The 16,907-nt window shown below is 32.9% G+C and overlaps 1 long non-coding RNA gene across 1 annotated transcript; it reads right to left on the bottom strand.

Annotated features, from left to right (window-relative positions):
* Nucleotides 1-1,162: 1,162 nt before the first annotated feature.
* LOC118765555 lies at nucleotides 1,163-16,188 on the bottom strand. Its single transcript, XR_005001417.1, has 3 exons — nucleotides 16,032-16,188; nucleotides 14,904-14,910; nucleotides 1,163-1,173 (listed from the first exon to the last, which is right to left on the bottom strand). It is a non-coding gene; the product is annotated as an uncharacterized LOC118765555 (long non-coding RNA).
* Nucleotides 16,189-16,907: the final 719 nt, after the last annotated feature.

Raw genomic sequence — 16,907 nt, 5'->3', positions numbered from 1 at the left:
ATGCAATTAGTAAAACCAATTGAAAGAAATTATTCTGTAGGAAAATTAGGAATATATTCATGGTTAAGTGAAGGTAATAACTTGGGTAAGTGGCGTAAATTGGAGACTGCTAGTGTGCCATAGAGTACACCTAATCAGTGAGCTGATTAACCAATCAAACAGCTAATTTCACAGCTAATTCGCCAAACAATCAGTCAGCCTAGTGGTCAATTAAATAAGTAAAAGTAAATATCCCGAATTAAATTAACGATTACAAATTACAAATTACAAATTAAAAATTAAGATACTTCAAGTTATTTTTACAGATGCAAGTTCTTACTATAATTTGCTCCTGCATGTATACACAAACTTCAGCATGCATATACATGCTTATGCACATACGCATACGAATATATATATGTTTATTCATATATATCTATGTACACACACATACACTTATGCACACTCACACTCAACGTCCATACACTCAATTACACACACGCCTATATCCCCAATCAATTTTAATATATATGTTATTGTTAAATTAACCCGTACATGAGTGCATACATATGAGAGTTTCAACACTTGGCCTCCCATGGTTGTATTAATACTCATAAAATAAAATTAATAGTACGTGGAAAATTGGTAACAGAAAATCAAACATCAAGAAAATATATAACTAAAAGTGTGTGTAGGGTGTAAAGTTAGTATTAAAATGTTAAAGAATTATTTCGTTGACCAGGAGAGGAGATAGTGGAAACAGTAAATGCAAAAGAGGTTCTCCATTAAATAGAAGTAGACCAATACTGAATTAAAGTGGTCAAGAATAAACTAAACTCAAACAAACCAACAATGAGTATGGAATGGCAAACTATGTTACAAAATGCAGACAAATTCTTTCATTATTAAGGTGAAGGATCAAGATATTATTCAGGGGTGATATGGTAGGGGAATGGATACTTGTGCACAATATAGTCTAAATTTATTTTAAGAGTTAAGAAAACTGGCATTATATGATTATAAGAGAGTGGAAAGCTTATATTGTGGAGTAGAAAATGAAGCAATATAATATGATATAATTTAGTTATTATGTGTGGGAGATGGGGTCTTTAAATTCGGATAGTTTTAGTGTATGGATATTAATATTGTGATACCTAAATATGACAGGGGTATATAAATCTTCGATTAACCAAACTTTAACTGCAAGGTAGTTTATGCCAACATTGGGAAACGAATTCTACTATTTTTATGGAGAAGAAAAAAGGTTGCCATTAATGGACATAATACATATTAGATCCCTAATATTGTTTATATCCTTAAAATCTCCGAGATTTCTCTAATATATTAAGGTAGTGAAAAGACTTTAGCGTCTATTCATTACGATGCGTGGTGAGGCAAAAGCCGACCATTTCTTATAATTATGTATATAATTATATATATATATATTGTTATAATTCGGAATGGTCATTTTGCCAGTTTAGCCAATAAAAATTTTGCACAACAAATATATAAACGTATATATATATATAAACGTATATATATATATATATATATATATATAAACGTATATATATATATATATATATATATATATATATATATATATATGTGTGTGTGTGTGTGTGTGTGTGTGTGTGTGTGTGTGTGTGTGTGTGTGTGTGTGTGTGTGTGTGTGTGTGTTGATAGAAATGGTAAGACAACAAAAGGATTAAAAAGACATGTAAATAGAGGAATTTAATTGCAAATATAATATGTGACAATTATTAGGTAGCCATGATAAAACTAAGAGTTTCGGATGTCGGATCGAAAGCCCACGCCGGCATCTCTTCAATTATCGGCCATAATAAATAAATAAATAAATTTCCCGTTAAACAAAGGGAAATTACTGTGTGATTAACCGTTATTAAAACAACAGAGCTATTAGAAAGACCACTAAGTAAGGGGAGGGAGTAAATGTAAGGGAGTAAAAATGTTCACAACAGTCGTGTAAGCGCGATTTGTCCATACATACACATGCATGCCCCCACACCTACGTACATCTGCCTATATGTATATACTCATCCACCCTCACTTGAAACACACACATGCTCACCCACACATTCGCCAAAAAATACATACATACCCACATACACACACTCACACACACACGTGCGCACAAAAAGGTCCATACCAGGTGTATATATGTACATGCACAGGAAAAAATAGGGAAAAGGCAAAATACAGAAAAATATGTAAAAAGTGTACAAAAATATGCAATAAGAATAAAATTAAAAGAGTAAATATGCTAATGGCGAACGCATATGGGAGCATGTCTATACATATACATGCACGCAGGGACAACCAAATACATGTGCCTACGTGCATGCCCTCACCAACACTCACTTGAAGCATACACATGCGCACCCACACATTTGCCAAAAATATCTCATACATACACGCATATTTACTCTTTTAGTTTTATTCTTATTGCCTATTTTTTACACTTTTTACACATTTTCTGTATTTTGCCTTTGGCTCTGTTTTGTCTTGTGCATGTGCGTATATAGACGTGTGTATGAACCTCATTTGTGCGTGTGTGTATGCGTGCATGATGCGGGTATGCATATATTGTTTGGCGAATGTGTGGGTGAGCATGTCTGTGATTCAAGTGAGTATGGATGAGTATATATATATATAGGCACATGTACGTGGGTGTGCAGGCGCGCTTGTAGATGTATGGACATGGCGCTTACGCAACTGCTATGAACATTTTTCTTCCCTTACCTTTATTCCCTCCCCTTATTTAGCAGTCATTCTAATAGCTCTTTTGTCTTAATAACGGTCAATCACACAGTAAATTCCCTTTGTTTAACGCTCATTTTCATAGCATTTTTTTGATGGCCCGATAACTGAAGAGATACCGGCGTGAGTATCCATGATAGAAACTCGAAGTTTCATCATATGGCTACCTAATAATTGTCACATATTACATTTACAAATACATAGATACATACATACATATACATATATATATATATATATATATATATATATATATATATATATATATATATGTTTGTGTGTGTGTGTGTGTGTGTGTGTTTGCTAAACTGTGTTCTGACTGTGCACTGGTAAAATGCATTTTTTTTACAAGTGTTATTTACAGTGCAATTATCATTATTTCTGAAATCACATAGATTGTGTTGTAGGGGAAATATATTTACTATTGGATTGGAGTATACAGATGAATTAATATGAGGTGTAGTATGATTAATAGGATTATTATAGTTGTTTCTGTTGTTACTATTATGTTTAGGGTGGTTATTATTTTAATTATTATTACTATTATTAATTATATTGTCATTATTGTTATTTCTCTCTAAATAAAAATTATCTAGTTTTTATTACTTAGGGAGGAAATTATGCTCGCTAAGTTATGTGTAAGACTGTAACATATCTTTATTGTTTTACTATAAATACTTTCCGAGGACCTGCTATTCTTATCAGTGTTTATTTGTAATTTTGAATATAGATTTGACTTAGTTTTAATTTTCTTAGCATACGAGAGTACAAGCCAATTACTATCTTTCGATGCACACACACGCACACACACATATATACATAAATATATACATAAACATGTACACCTATACGGTGACAGGCAAGCTCTGCACAATTCTTATCTCTAATATGGCACTCATTTCTTTTCCAATATGTTAATCATCCATGTCAGTTCACTTTTTCTCACCTACTTCTTTAATATGTATATTCTCATGACCGTTGTCTGTTCACCAATATATTAAACTATTACGTGAAAAAAGAGGCATAAATTATCATCTAAATTATCTTAAATATAGTGTATATTTCCTTGTGGTGATTACAATCACTTGCAGTGCCGTCACATAATCCGACTGTCATATTTTGTTTAGTTTACATACTGCAATATACCCGTAAAGTATCGTGCAAAGTACATTGGAGTATTATTTCTTGTTGAGACACACATTTATAGACTTTTAAAGAACCCTAATTTGATCCGTGTAATTCCTTCCTACATTCATTTTTCAATGAAATGAACATTTGATTATAGCATTTTTCGTATGTTATATGTTTTCTTTGAGGGAATTTAAATCATAACATTGTATACGAATTATATTTTATGTTATATATTCTCATGCTCAAAATATATTTTACTGCAATTGGCCATAATCGAAATTATGGAATTTACGTTTTTTTTCAAGACAGATTTAAAATGTGTCAGAATATCTGTTCACAGCGAAATAATTTTTTTTTTACCTTCGTGCACATCAGTAACACATACTTAGAGGAAATGTCCGAAATGTATAAAATTTTTACAAGCAAATATATTTGCCTAGAAATATTTTTGTAAACGAGCCCTGCCATAACAATTGCAGACTTATAGTGGAAACAAGAAAATAATCTTATTTCAATTTGTGGAATGCTTTACTGTTTTATAAACAGAAAAGCTGAAGATTACAAACTCTACAAATGTAGAACATAAATACATACATGCATTCATATGTACAAATTCATACACATATATATAGCTTCTTATATAATTGTACATATATATATATATGTGTGTGTGTGTGTGTGTGTGTGTGTATGTGTGTGTGTATACATATTATCACGTTTTAAGTTTAAGTAAACCATACATCTGCTTTACTTTGTATATTCAGTCATAAAATATTTATAAATATCGAATGTTAAAGTTTCAAGGTTGTCAGTTTGTTGGAAGACAGTAGAAATAATACCCCATTCCATATATATATATGTATGTATGTATATTAGATATATAGAATAATATGTATATATGTATGTGTGTATATATGTATGCATATGCATATATACGCATAAATACATATTCAGGCTTAAAATGACTAAAAATGGATTTCCAATTTTGCTAAATCAATTGCTCTGTCATATCTCAGCAATATAACTAAAATGAATGTCTGTTGCATATTGGGAATAATCTTGAACTTTGAGCTAGTAGCAATATTGATAGGAAAATTATGGGCCATTCAATTTTATGTTGGTCAATAACTAAAGAATCTGTATGCAAAAGACTCTTGGCCTTCATCCAGAAATCACATTGCTATTTGGATGGGATAGGAATTTATGTATAATATATATAATATAAAATGATTTTCGTTTTTCAAATAGTACGTCTGAAGCAATAACAAAATGACAGGATAGCTGGTTAATTTGGAGATATAAATATAAATAAAAAATGAATAAATCTCTCCGGAATTAAATTTGGTCATATCAATATTTTATACTACTAGTATGTCAATATATCCAGAGCTGTAACCGTATACATTCAAAGAAATGTTATATATACCCCTTCCAAAGCATCCTCTTCTTACTACTTCTACTAATACCCCTTCTACTATGAAGCTACAGTTAGGATAACTTATATTTCAGTATCTCTCCTCTCATTTGATACACTTATTATTGATCGCATCTATAATATCACACACTGTTAGGTCTTCTGTAAACTTTTACCAGTAGCCAACTAGATATCTATAGCTACAATTTTTACAATGCAAGTCTTACAATCAGTTGTAAGGAAAACTTTCAGTAAGCCTGAATTTTCTTCGACGAGAAATGTGGTCAGACCATAGTATTGTATATCCAGTGCAAGCAGTTGTAGCAGTGAGTATGCAAAGGCTTATTCAATAGATTGTTATAGACCTTTTGATATGGATTAGCTTTCAATATGTCCAAAAATATATATATGTGGTAACTACACTTACAATGTTTGTGCAACAATAATTTTATGTTATTCTAGTGCATTACTTACTTAGAATGCTGTATGTGTCCCTTGCCTCGGAAAAGAATGTATTAGTTGCATTGTAACTATAGTGAGACTACGCCTTACTTCATAAATCAGATGAATAAAGATTGAGCGATCACCTGCTGCCTATTACTCCTAGTAAATGGCCAGAGATATCTATTCTAAGCTCCGCTTCAGAGTGTCTCTGAATGTCGACATGGATTTGGGTTCACCAATATTTCAATAGTCATCTCTCAGTTGAGAGAGCAGGGCTTTTTTAGAGACTATCTTCACCAACTCTGGCAATGTGCTTCTTCAACACAGCTCTCTCTGCAGCTAGAGATGGTGCAAAGATTGAGAGCCAGCATTCCAGCGAACTTCGGCTAATAAGATATCACTCTTGGTGTTTTTATCTTTTAATTTTTTCAGTCACCAGGTTAGAGCAGTGCTGGTGCAACGTTTTGAATGATTGTAGTCAGAAGGAATGGACACCATAAAACGATACACACATATATATACACACACACACGCACGCAAACACATATATATATGTGTATATACATACATATATACATATATATATATATATATATATATATATATATATATATATATATATATATATATATATATTTATATATGTATATACATATACATATATATATATACATATATACAGACACACACACATACAAATACAGACAAACATGTGCGTGCACACACACATACACGTACGAATACACGCACACCAGTACACACACACGTGTGCATATATATATAGATATAGATATATACATATATATACGGCAATAAGAAAATGGAGGGGATCAACATTTAGACATTATATTTAATCATAGTGGAGTACTATTGACCTCTTAGATCAAACAGCTGTCAAAAACTACCCTGCTTTCTATATTCTGTTGTATATTTTTAATAATTACTGGTATTTTTATATATGTAAAGCATAATATGTTATACATGTATGCATATTGTTATAATTATTTTTTTTAATTAAAACATACACATAATATAAAGTCTAAAACTTGATGAGTACCACCTCTTGACCCCCTAAATTTTCTTATTGCCGTATAAATCAACCGTTTATTACATTCAGTAGTGTAATTGCCATGCTATAAAAAAAGCACTTGTGTATTATTAATTGGGTATTCTAGTAGCAGTATGTTAGGTAGAAATTATCCCTTAGTTGGTTGGATTCACAACCTCTAACTCTCTTGGAATTATATGTGTGTGTGTGCGTGTGTGTGTGTGTCTAAATGGAACAAAAACTCAATAGAGTACAATAAAACATTCGGAGAGATAGACGATACAAGAGAAACAACAATTATCAGGACATCCCTTAAGTTCTGTTCGATCTTACCTTATTTAAAATTGAATGTAATTTAATAGTATTTTAGAATGTCTAATGGAATTTAAAATTATTTTTATGCATTTGTATACATTTGAACTCATTAAATATTTATTTTACAGAATAATAGAACTATAATTTATTTGATTAAAACCCTTTCTAACATGAAAGTATCCAAAGGGCATTTGAGGCACATAATGCTTTATGAGTACGAAAAAGGAAACACCTGTAGCCGAAGCGACTCGAAGCCTAAACTTAGTTTATGGGACAGAATGCTTGAATGAAAGAACTTGCAGAAGATGATTTGCAAAATTCAGAAGGGCTGATTTTAGCTTTGAAGATGAAGATCGAACAGGACATCAAGTTGAGTTTGATGATAAACTCCTTCAGGCATTACGTGAAGAAAATCCTGCATTATCAGTTGAAGAATTGGCAATAAAGCTTAGTTCAAACCATACAACTGTTCATCGCCATCTTCAAGAACATGGAAACTGGATACCTCGTGAATTGTCCAAAAGTAACCAAAAATCCCGAGTTGACATGTGCTCTTCCCTCCATTCTCGCGAACTCATTTTATCCTTTTTGGATAGACTGGTGACTGGTGACGAAAAATGGATTTTCTATCGAAATGTTAAACTTCGTAAACAGTGGCTTGGTAAAAGGGATAAAGCTCAACCACAACCGAGAAAGGAATTTCGTGAGAAAAAGTTTCTTCTCCCTGTCTGGTGGGCTTGCAAAGGAGTAATTCACTTTGAATTGTTACCAAATAATGCAACAATAAATGCTCAATACTACTGCCAGCAATTAGAGCGTTTGAACCAGGCTTTGAAGAAAAAAGACCCGCTTTAGGGAATAGAAAAGGAGAATGTTTCATCAGGACAATGAGCGACCCCATGCTGTAAAGATCAGATCACAGAAGATCGGTGAGCTTCGTTGGAAACAAATTCCTCATACACCTTATTCTCCCGACCTTGCTCCTTCAGACTATCATTTGTTTCGATAGTTTACAGAATCATTTCGGGGACATAACTTTTGCAAGTCAGGAGGAGGTCGAAACTGATATTTCAGAGATTTTCGCTTTGAAACCAAAAGAGTTTTACGCTGATGGGATTAAAAAGCTTGTAAACATATGGAAGGAAGTCATAGATAATCAGAGAAAGTAAATTGATGATAAAATTTCAGTTAGCTATAACATTTGATTACTGCTTTCCTTTATTCAAAATTCGGACAGAAATTATGGGATGACGTGATAGAAAGACAGGCAATAAAAGACGGGTCCTTCGTGGCCTTCTCTCCTCAGTCAAGTCTCAAAAGTCATGACTGTTTCGGGCAGTCACACTTGAGACGGTTCGATGTGGTATATACGTACGACAGGCTTCTTTCAGCTTCCTTCTATGAAATCCACTCACTAAGGGCTTAGTCGGCTTGAGGCAACATTACAAGACACTTTCCCAAGGAGCGACGCAGTAATACTGATTGCGGAAGAAAAACCTCTAACTGCCTAGTCATCCCTGCACCTAGACTCATTTTTTCAACTGTCTTTGTTAATTTACTTGTAAATTTGACATGGTTTCAACTTTTGTTTATCTCCATAGTATTCCAAACGTAGATGTAACTTCCGCCATACGATTGTAGAACATATTGTCTACTATATTATCACTTGACACTATACTACCTTGATAAATAAAACGTGTGATGCCATTTATTATGTATCCACTTATCGTTGGCCTCCACAAAATGTTGTGGTAATGGGTGAGAAAATAGGTTAATCTATTTGAAACTGAATTGGTTCTCTCAGGCTTAGCAATTACGCTGGTAAATATTGCATATCTGAATGTAATTGTGCTACGAGTACAATCCGCTAAAATTAATTCACGGGTGATACGATATTTTTGCTTCGAATTCGATTTCATTTTGGGACAGCTTAGTATTACCTTTTCGTCTGTATTATTAAATGCATCCTCTATAACTGAAAAGGGATATATATATATTGAGGGTTGGGGGCAGGAATCAAGGCACAACCTTACTTAACACCGTTACAAACTTCGAATGCGTATACATGTATGTTTTTATGAGTGTGAAGAAAACAACTTACTAAAAGTCTAGCATCATGCTATTTCACACGAAATAATATTCAAGGCAATTATTAGTAATTAACTCGTTATTTAATGAAACTTGTATAAGAAAAAATATTTCAGAATTATAAATTAATATCATGACATTAACTGATGTTCCGCCAAATAACATCATACTTTTTCTCAAAAAGAAATCTCAAAGAAACAGATACCTAAGTAATCAAAAGACTCAGTATTTTAGGAAATGAAATTATGCATATCATTTGCATTATTGTTCAAATAGCGTTATTTCATAAAGGAACAAAATCGGGTTGTCTACCATATTTGTTAGTACATAGGGCAAAATACTTAGAGACATTTCTTCCGGAGTTTTATGTTCCGAATTCCAATGCAACTAAATTCATTCTTCATCCTTTCGGCATCGGTAAAATAAAGTACCAGTACAGTACTGGACTCTATGTAATCAATACCCCCACCCACTCACTCACTTCATATAATGTCTTGTGCCAAAATTTATTATATTATCAGATAGGTAATTAATCTGAGTCATCTACGAGTTAATTTATCTATATCACGAATTTTGACGGCTACATACATGCGAGATAATGCTATAATATCAAAATGTTATTTCCTGAAATATATTTTATTGAATCCAAGACATCATTAAATTTGCAACCACTTCAAAGATTTTGCGACAGTACGTCATTAACGAGAACTTGAACGTAGTTTTGCAGACGTCAGTTTGTTCAGACATTTAGATACTACCATTTACGAAACACACTTGTTAACTTAAACTGATGCTGCACGGTGCTGAAACACAAAAGAAAGAAATACAATATATGAAGCTTTTGGCTAAATTTCATGTGGTTTTCTCGACTTTTATACATTGCACTTCTGTAATAGATACTTATCCACTTTGCAGCTTGTACTTACACCCCTAGAGGTTGCTAAACTCATACACTGGATATAAATTTTAAAAAAAACGATACAAATTTTATTAATTTTTGTTAGGAATTTATAGCGAAAGAATGCGAACTACATTTACAGACATATGAACTGTTTTTGTTTTCTTTTTTGTCTATATGAAATAAGGAACAATAGAAAAAAACAAACACTGAAAAAAACACACAGAAATTAAAACTGTACTATTAATAAATTGCAAAGAAAAATTCAGCACAACTTTGCAGGTGGAATAAGGTGAGAATTTTAATTAGGTTAGGGCTAATTACTGAACATTCTTACAATGACTTTAAAAAATAAGCACTCGTCGAAATTGTTAAATTCATTGTAAACTTCAACAAAAATAGACAAAAACGAGGTAATAACTGAATAATGTAATTAGAGTTTGCAGGTGTGTTTATCATTATCATTGGCAAGGTTTTGATAATTGAAATTTTACAACCGACGCATATTTTTAATCTTATGTTCATTATTGTTTTAAAACATCTTTCTTATAAGTAGTTGCTAAATGATTTCTATATATTTTACTTGATTAATACATACAAACAAAATTTACTGGAGAAAATAAAATTAATGAAAATCAGCATGTTTATTTTACGATAGCACGCTCAAGTCTTCTTTATCACTTCTTTTCTTCTCACTTCTACGCTATAATTTCTTATCCAATCTCACAAAATGAGTGCAATGAAATACGTATCGTAGTGTCCACCTTATATGTATCTAGACACAGATGCACACACATATACACACACACGTATACACACACATACACACACACATACACACACTCACCTGTACGCGCATATACACATATATATTTAGGGAACACTTATTTTATTAAATATATCTCAAATATGAAAAATTAGTATATTGTATTAAGCATTTTAGCAAAGCTTATATAACCAGAACATGAATCTGTGATGATGAAAATCTAAACAGGAACTTGCCATATATTATATAGTAAATATATTCACATAAGCCGGCGCACTGTCACCCGCTGACACACGCATAGAAATGTTTCCATATTCTTATATATGTATATGTAATATTTTCTTTACAATAAAGCCAGTTCGTTTTCACGAAAATTGTACCTGATATTTGCACATTATATTACGTTGGTTTCTATAACATCAATACTAAACGGAAATTGTTCTTGGTTAGATTGCACTGCTTGGTGCAAATACCAAGTAAATGAAATTGTATTTTGAGAAATTGTTCGAAACAAGAAATATCTGAATTTATTGCAACAGCAAGTGAGTAGCCTAAGTTTTCCACACTGTGTCACTCTGATTGTCACTGGTAAAGGCCTCATACTTAGACTTATCAGATGATGAATCTTCATTCACTTCACACGTTAGCTAAATTTCAGAATGCATACTCTTCTACCTGCGGAGGCTACAGGCCATACTAAGTAGGACGAATACGCAGTGCCCGACTTCCAACGCTGCCACAAAGGCCCACATACAACAGAACAAGAAATGACTTTCCACTGCCAGCAACAACTTTGGCTTCACAATTAGTGTTCAGAAGACAGGCCATAGACCAAATTGCTCCACAAAAGCTGTATGAGGAACCAACTATCACTGTCGAAGGGGAAACCCACATTCTCCAGATCCATGAACATTGACAAAGAAGTCGGCAAACGCATCGCAAAGGGAAGCTCAGCATTCGGGCCACTACGGGAATTCGTGTGGGAAAGTAGAGACTTTAGGCTGTTCATCAAGTTGAAAATGTACCAGGCAGTTGTACTACCCACGCTACTGTACTCCTGCAAGACTTGAACGGTTTAAGAATGCCACACCAAGAAGCTAAACCACTTCTACGGGAACTGTCTGAGAAAGCTATTGAAATTCACCAGGCAAGACAAGATCCAAGACACAGAGTTCCTCTCTCGAACTGATCTCTCAAGCATTTACAAATTGCTGAGGAGAGCGCCTTTCAGGATGGCAGGCCACCTAGTTTGAGTGCCGAAGACGAGAATCCCCAAGAAACTGTTTTACAGTGAACTAATGGAAGACAATTGGACACTAAGGGGACAGAAACAGCGCATCGAATACTTACTCAAAACCTCACTGAAGAGCTTTGAGATCAACCGCAACACTTGTAAAACAGAAGCACAAGACCGCTCTGCTTCGCGAAGATGTACAACAGAGGTGCCTCCTCCTACAAAAATAACAGGATTGTAGGGGCAATCGCAAAGTATGCGAGACCAGAGCCAACTATTTGCTATTGGTCCCAGCAGAATACCAGTGCCCGATCTGCGACAGAGCCTTCCGCCCACTCATTGAACTAATTAGCCACAGCCACACACATCATGCCCTATATTATCCCATGTGAAGTCCTTGGTCATCGTCAACGACTTACGAACTAAAAATACAATCATACATTCATTAAGTGGTTAATTAATGAAATATTTTGTCTTCAACAATTCTCATCGGACCCCAGTTTCCTCAAGGTAGATGTTTAGAGTTTCCAACAAACACATTTTGTAGTGAAATCGTATGGTATGAGATTAATAAACATCTATTATTTGCCTATGAAGATAATTCACTTGATAAAGATAGTAGATGAGAGACATCAAATTACCTTCCTTGGTTTACTATAATCTTGCTAATGCCCCACTCTAAGTAGTTCAAGTAGTAATCAAGTTTAAATGCAAGCTTGTACGGTGAATAGAAAGAAAGGGAATTCATTACTATATATTCACAAAGCAACAGAAATGAAACGGCAATATAAAGTAAGTTGAGACAGAACAGAAATTCCAAAGTAACGACATGCAGAAAGAAAGGGTGTGGCTTTCATTTCCATAGATGTTATGAAAATTAATGCCCACCTCTACAGTCAATTATAGGTATTACGTTCATTACAGTTAAACTGAATTAGGTGCAAATGTTAAGGAACAGATTAAATCTTTCCTCAGAAATAAGTACATAATAATTTACATGCGAAATAATACATGTGAGAGGTGAATTATCCCATAAAAGAAGAACAACTAGTGCTGGACAATTACTTATTATAGACCTCTATTTGAATAAAGCAACCCTAGTTCTTTCTACAATTAGTGACTATCAAATATCTTATTAACTTATCGGTATAGTACCTTTCCTTTACTGCTGTATGATGATTATATTAATGAATATATAGTAGTAAATTTCATTTCTCTCTTTTCACTGTACACCTATACATTTAAATTTCATGACTACTTGATTTGTCAAGAGCTATGGTGGTGGTGGTTTGATAGTAAATAAAAGAAGGCAATTGAATATGTCAGTAACCTGCAATATCCATGCTCGGAATTGTCTTCATAGGGGATTATTTAATGTTTATAGTTCTGTTACTAGTCAACTCCACTTCAAGCAGAGCATGGTTTTTAGAATGTATGAAAATCCACCATAGTAACATAAATGATTGATGAGAATAATGGAGAGCAAGTATCTAATTAATTGATTGACTAATTGATTGATTAAACTCTTTATTAATTAATGTTATATATATATAAACATTATATGCATAAACTAATGTTTATACAGTGATGAAATAATAATTGTAGTAATACTAAAGGAGCGTAAACTTAAAAATACTTATCTAAGAACTTTCGTTTTCTGTTTCCATTTTATTGACTATCTATATATATATCTACGCCAGCGTATGTGTGTGTGTGCTCATGCGTTGGTGTATGTATATATATATATATATATATATATATATATATATATGTGTGTGTGTGTGTGGTGTGTGTGTGTGTGTGTGTACACGAATAAACTATCATGCTACGGGGACACCTTTCTTGTGTTCATCTACCATACTGGTGTGAATTCTCATTTCAATTTAATGCTTATTCTATCGAATTACATAAAGAATACGTAACCTACACTTCTTAACCCAGTATAGATGATGCTGCTTCAAAAGTTACAGTTGCTTCCATTAACATAGACGGGCACTTCTGTTTGTAAAATTCTTTGGACAACAAATTGCTGAATCCAGTCCTTAAGTAGAATATATTTGTCCAATGTTACGTGCAGTGAAATTAGATCCTGAACAACCTATGCGCCTTTTATACATAGTGTGACACAACATTTCTATGAATTCTACACCATATAGACGAAATTTTTTATTATATTCAAGTTTGTAAGAGCATCCTTCCTCAGCCATCAGTTAAGAAGTATTTTGTTTTAGATTTGTTTTAGCATGTATGAAGATAAGAAAATTTTGATATGTATGTATGCATACATAGTTGCATAAATGTATATACATATACACTCTCATATTTTTACACGAACACATGCGTATTTTGGCCTTAACTGTTATCATTCGTAGAGAGCACAGTAAGCGTATGATAAATTTAGGAATTTAAATAGTTGCTTTCATATCTCTGGTATTTTCTGGCACATTACTACATCATTTGATTTCCAAATGTCTGGTCCGTCCTATAATCAATAAAGTAAATCTGTCTTCTTTCGTTATTACACAAAATTTAAGAATCAATGTTCAACTAATATCTAGAGATCTGTAGTATTAGTTTCTTGTCGAGCTGAAATTTGGTAAATATCTCAACATGAGAAGGGAACATATATAGCTTTTCATATCTCATAGGTATTTTAAACCTTATCTAACGGCACAGTTGAAAATAAAAGTTATTTCAGCCGAAGTTCAATTAAGAATGCCATTAATTTCATTTCATATTTTTTAGTTTCCACTTTGGAAACTATCCAAGTCTTTCTATATTTAAAATGGCTAAAGAATGAAACACTATATTCCTTTCTCATATTATATTCCTATAATCTATGTATGTATGTATATATATATATATATAATATATATATATATATATAGATAGATAGATAGATAGATAGATAGATAGATAGATAGATAGATAGATACATACATACATACATACATACATACATACATACATACATACATACATACATACATACATACATACATACATACATACATACATAAATAGATAGGTAGATACATAGATAGATAGATACTTTTGTGAGAGATTTGATGTTCCAGTACAGTATCTAGAATTTATTTTCATATTAAATTGTTTATCTATGCCATGTTTTCCTCCATAAATAAATTATTCTTAAGGTAACAATTTCGCATATAATAATTATGAGTTACGTATGTCACTGAAAATAGATAACTTCATGAACCAACTAAATAATATTCCTAAACTGCCCCATGCGTAACTATACCTATATAGAAATAAACGATAGTGGTAATACTTTACTAATGAACTTGGCAAAATTATATACCGTTATGTTCTTCTTCACTCATCATATTTGAGAAATTATATCTGTTATTATCACGTTTGAATAACGACATCTAGTTGCACTTTCCATCGTGAAAAAAAATCACGTATGTGTCGATGCATGACAACAAAAGTGTAACACTCATTAAACTACTGATCAAATGACAAAGCTATAGGTAACATATATGTTGCGGACAAGGTTGCTTAAATAAAGTGAAATGCTACATTCACCAACGAAATATGTTCAGCATCATAATAAATACTAAATCGGTTTTATATCACCGTCATTTATATATCACTCGATCATCTATATAGTATCTCTCTGTTACAAGGTCATGCACAAATATTTCAACCAGCCTTAAAATATGATACCGGAAAATACCAGAGATGCAGAAATTCGTGAACTATGCTTCATTTGTATCGAAACACATATACAGTTGGAGAATTAAGCTAGGAACGTGTTTTTTCAATGAGTATAGTTAACGGTGTATAACCAATAACATGGAAAGGAAAAAATGTAGGCTACTCATTCCAGAGATTAGCTTAATCGTTTTAAGTTTTGTTTTAGTTTCTAGCAGACATAAATTTGCCTTTCAATATACAGAGTCGATATACGTTTCTACTCAAGGTACAAGGCCCGAAATTTTGGGAGAAGGGGGCAAGTGGATGAGATCGACTCCACTATACAACTGGTACTTAATTTATCGACCCAAAAGGATGAAAGGCAAAGTCGACCTCGGCGGAAGTTGAACTCAGAACGTAAAGACAGACGAAATACCTATTTCTTTATTACCCACAAGGGGCTAAACACAGAGGGGACAAAGAAGGACAGACATAGGTATTAAGTCGATTACATCGATCCCAGTGTGTAACTGGTACTTAATTTATCGACCCCGAAAGGATGAAAGGCAAAGTCGACCTCGGTGGAATTTGAACTCACAACGTAACGCAGACGAAATACCGCTAAGCATTTCGCCCGGCGTGCTAATGTTTCTGCTAGCTCGCCGCTAAGCTTTTTGGCTTGTGTGCTAACGCTTCTGCTAACATGTCGCCTTATACAAAGTCAATATAGGATGCTACAAAGATAAACTGGCGTTTATCAACTAACTTAAATCCCTCTCTAACAGACAGAATAGTAAAAACCTATTTGGTTTTTCTCATTTTAGTGGTAAAATTTAAAATCTAGTTACACATTTTTAACAATTTTCTCTTTGATAGTTTTGACCATGAACAAATATGCATCACCTTTCCACTTTTTGAATTACGTGAGGTTAATCTTATTCCTATGAAAACCACTGTTAAGTTATTTCATCAATATATGTTTTAAGCAACATTATACAAACAGTTTGCTTTCCTGGAGGAATGGTTCTTTTATCTCAAAGAAAACCTGATAATCGATTTTTTTTTATTTATTCTATTCTCTAGATATCTAACAGGAAAATGACTCAACTTTGATTTTCAAATAAATCATATATTTTAAATGCTGTTACA

The sequence above is a fragment of the Octopus sinensis genome, linkage group LG12 (assembly GCF_006345805.1).
Source record: "Octopus sinensis linkage group LG12, ASM634580v1, whole genome shotgun sequence".
Lineage (NCBI taxonomy): Eukaryota > Metazoa > Mollusca > Cephalopoda > Octopoda > Octopodidae > Octopus > Octopus sinensis.
This window is presented reverse-complemented; position numbering and strand designations above follow the sequence as displayed.